Source organism: Humulus lupulus, chromosome 4 (genome assembly GCF_963169125.1).
Source record: "Humulus lupulus chromosome 4, drHumLupu1.1, whole genome shotgun sequence".
Lineage (NCBI taxonomy): Eukaryota > Viridiplantae > Streptophyta > Magnoliopsida > Rosales > Cannabaceae > Humulus > Humulus lupulus.
This window is the reverse complement of record NC_084796.1, coordinates 31,989,747-31,994,600: the sequence shown is the minus strand read 5'-3', so window position 1 is coordinate 31,994,600 and position 4,854 is coordinate 31,989,747.

Below are 4,854 nucleotides of genomic sequence, written 5' to 3'. Positions count from 1 at the left end.
TATATATATATATATATACTAGTGAATGGCTCGTGCCTAAGGCACGAGCAACCCATTAACATTGTTATTCTTTCTCTAGTATTTTGCTTCTTGTCAGAAGACTTAAAGTGATTTAAAAATAAATAAGTAGATAAATATATTTTTGTTTTGAATTCTTGTAAGGGAAGAAAGTAAATAATAATATAAACAAATAGTTTATAATTAATAAATTTTGTCTCTTGGGCTTGAAAATTGAATTGACTGTGTTACTTATTGAATTTAAGATATTTTATTATTATTATTATTATGTATTTTGCCACTCCTCTGATTTTATGATACACATATAATAACATACATATCCAGCAAAAGTTAATACACATACATAGTTTTAATAATATAAAAACAATTAAATTAAAAGAAAAAGAAAACAATAACAAGTAAATAAAATGAATGATCACATTTGCCTTAAAAAAATAATCATAAAATACTATTTCTTCTTTATTATTTTCAAAATAATTCTATGAAGTTGTAATATATTTGTTTATAATTAATATGAAACTAATATTTTTTTTTACAAATAGTATGATTTTAATTAAAATAATCCTAATGAAAATTATGTTTGGTGGATATCTTTTTATAATTTTGCTAGATATTGTAATATGATATTTTTAAAAATATAAAATATGATAGTAAATAATTAAATAACATATATCATTTCATAATGTTAATTTTAAAAAAAAAAATTATGACGTATAGAGTACAAATTTGATTTATTAAATTTAAAAAGAAAATATTATAAAAAAAATAATATGATGTTTTTTAAAATATATAATATGATATTAAATAATATATATCATATTATAATAATGTTAATATTTATTTAAATGATGAAAATAGAACATATTTTAATTACTTAATTTAAAAAAATACTATTAAAAAAAATCTCAATACAAAATAATAGAAGAAAGGAAATAAAAATAATAATGAAAAATAGAAATATTCAAATAAATTTTACTGAGTAATTAATTTAAGAAAAAACCAAGTATACAATGATAGTATAAAAAATTTACATGATGGATGATGGTTCTCTAGAAGGAAAAAAAAACTTAGACAAAACAAAAAAAGGTAACAAAAAATATAACAAGTAAATAATATTAATAATACAATATAAGTGTAAATTTTTTATTTATTTAGTAAAAGATAAAATAATGTAATACATAGTGTCTATATGTGTGATAATTTTAGGATTAAAGAAATATAAAAACAAATTGAAAGGAAAAAACAAAATAAGAAAAAAATAAAAAAAAAGGATGATCGTATATGTGATCAACACACTAGCATAGTATGACTCGAGCAACAAACCTATCAATACGTGTAACTTTCACATGCATTAAACCACATTGCCTTCGTATGTATTAATATTTAATAAATGATGATAGCCTTTTATTATATTACTATATAAATACAATGGACTAAATACAATATAATCATACATATTAAATTTATATATATAGATACTATATTGTATATTGTGCATATACAACTACGAATAAACATTATATAATTAGTGTATATTATATATATTGTTTAATAGAAAAAACAAATTAAGAAAAAAACAATAAAGAAAAATGACCCCGTATACTTAATACAATATAATGTATATTGTGCATATACAATTACGAATAACATGATATAATCCGTTTATATTATATATATATATACTATTTAACATAAAAAACAAATTAAGAAAAAAACAAAAAAGAAGAATGACTTACCGCATCCACGCATATATATATATATATATATATATAGTATAGATATATGATACTTCTTATGTGTTTGCCCTCACTTATAAGATTAAGAGCATTTTTTTTTTACAATTTGTTTGGATGAATAAATAGGGTATATATGCTTACAATGGGTTATAGATCATGTTAGTATTTTTTTTAATGTTATTTTATTTTTCTTTTTTCTATAAATTAAGTTTGTTTTTTTTCTTAAGAAAAGTGGTGCTCTTTTCTTCTTTCCATATTAATACATGAATAATTGATCCAAAACTTCTCTTACTTAAAAATCTATATTTGTCTTCTTCTTAATCTATACATTTGAGAAAGACATTGTCTTTCTTTCCATTTATGAAAGCCTTTTTTTCCTTCCTGTGTAGTATTTAATCGAAACAATCACTGTAACACTCTAGTTAGCCTAGACTGTTACATTATGTGTTTGAAATGATACTTAGCCTGCTAAGCGAGTCATTTAGACTTAAATGTGTAATTAAAACTAAACAAATGTTAGGTATTAAAATTTTTGTCAATGAAGTAATAATTTTCCATTAAAAGTGTTTATTTTATACATGGGATCCCAAAAAGTGTTTACAGACTGATAAAAGACAAATAAATGCAAACTAGTCGTCTTAAGCGGCAAAACATGGTTCAACCCTAGTTCCTCCCAAGCAATCCCAGCTGTGGCGGTCGAGCAAGCTGCATATGTACATACTGCCCCCGAAGCTCTCCAACTCATGGTTGGTCCAGCATACTCTTGCCCTTACCTGCACCATAGAACACCTGTGAGCTAAGGCTCAGCAAGAAAACCGTACAAAGTATAACAATAATACAAATATTCAAAGTAGTAAGCACATGTTTCACAAATAACAGATACAATCATTCCAATCATATAACTTGTAAACACATTCAACATTTTACAAAATAATACTCATCTTAGTCATATAATCAATTAAGCGACCCGGTAAAAATAGCCCGGCTGAGCGGCCCAACTGAGCGAGGTGCGTACACATGCACTCAGCTCACGGTTCATGCCAGGCAAGTAGGGGCTGCAACCCCAATTTGAACTTGCCTTCATGAGCAATGCCCCACACACTTTGCCGATCAGCTCCACGCTCAATGCGATGGCTGATTATTAGTCATACCATACATTCACAGGTAATTCAAGGCTAATAAGCATACCAACCAATAGATCTATGTGCATATACTTGTTTTCTTACCTCAGGTCCAATCACTGGATAAATAGAAACAACCCACGAGCACAATCCCCTTTCGAGCCCTAGCAGTACCCTAGTCAAACCATAATAAATGATATCCTTTCGAGCCCTAGCAGTACCCTAGTCACAACCATTAAAGCACATTTATACACTTAATAGTCCATATTAATCACATAACTCATAGACATAACCATGAATCCACAAGCTAACAATGATAATCAGATCATACAATAATCAGGGTCGACGCCTTTAGGTCGCACCCTCTATTTACCCCACTGACTCCGCTCCGCTTAAACCGAGCCTAGTGAATATTAAGTTGTCCTTAGCTTCCAGTTGCTGAGCCACGCCCTGTGCGCCAATGTAAAATCCGACACTCTTAGGTCGTTGGTTTAATATTCTCATGGCATAATACCAACTTTCATAAAGCATACAAGAATAGGGAACCCTTAGTCCCATTATAAACTCACAACCAGGTGCAGTTCTCTTACCTTTAATTTCCAAGTGTTTTGATTACGAGAGAAGCCCCTTGAGCACGATCCATTTCCCGAGCCCTAGCTTTTACCTGGTCACAACCAAGATAAGGGATTCTATTAATAATTGTATAAAGGTTTCCGGTTAAAGTTCCAACCTCCGGGACATCGAATTCCACCAAACACGATAGTGGGATCAATCCCAAGCACCCTAGGTTAGGTTCCCGCGCCTAAAATATCCAAAAGACCAAAAATGTCCTTGAGGGCCGCGGCCCAAGCTTCCTATGTCGCGGCTAGCCCCTGAACAGAAGCCCAGCCTCACCAAAAACCAGACACGGGCCGCGACCCAGCATTCCCCATGTCGTGACCCGCCCTTCTTCCTCAGCTCCTACCTGCTTCAAAGGGCCGCGACACACCAAGAACTGAGCAGCGGCCCGACCCCTTTGAACCCAGAAAATCCACCACTTTTAACACTCAAAACTCACTCAAATCCACCCAAAACCATCCTAATGATACAATCCAATTATCACAAACATTCTAACATGTTTTCAGCAACATAACCTAGCAAAAACCTAGTCTAGCAACTCATAAAAACAACATTTTAATCTTTGAAACCCACAAGCTCAAGAACACCAAAACCAGCTAGGAAAACCCATAATTCAAACACTAAACCATAAATTGAAGCTTACCTTCACTGACGAACCAATCCTCCAAGAAATTGCTGAGCTAACTCCCAAGTCTTCTGTCTTAATTCAACCTTTAAATTCAGAACCCAAGAACTCTTAGAATCCAGCCCCAAAAGCTACATAATCAAATGACCGAAAATAAAATTCAAGGCTTACCTCGGTTCCTGGTTAGATTCCTTAGCTACTACTGGGTTAATCTTCCAAAACCTCAACTCAATTCACTGAGTTTCCAGCCAAGTTTCCTTAGTTTCTGTAGTTTCCCTTGAGAGAGAGAGAGAGAAGAGAGAAAAGGGTCGGTTTGGGTAAGTTCCATTGCTTTCTTAGTTTTACTTAGTCTATCCTTAATTGATGAAGTCAATCCCGAGGCTCGGGGTACCACAAATGTCCCCGAGGAAAAAATGGTAAAATTCTCCAGTATTCCCACCTAGGCTTCCTAACCTCAAATATATCTCCAATTATTTATTTCCATAACCCGATAACCCAGATAACCATCTAATACCCGAAATACCCCTTGACTCGACCCGAGCCAAGTTTTAGATCCCGTTGTGACATTCCCGCTAGCTGCCTCCCTAGGATTGCCTCAAGTCGCATGCTGGAGACATACCCACATAATAATGTGGTCCTCACAATTATAACATATAATCACATTTATGCCCTCAACGGGCTAAAATTACGAATATACCCCATTTAAGCTAAACAGGGCCTACATGCATACTAATAC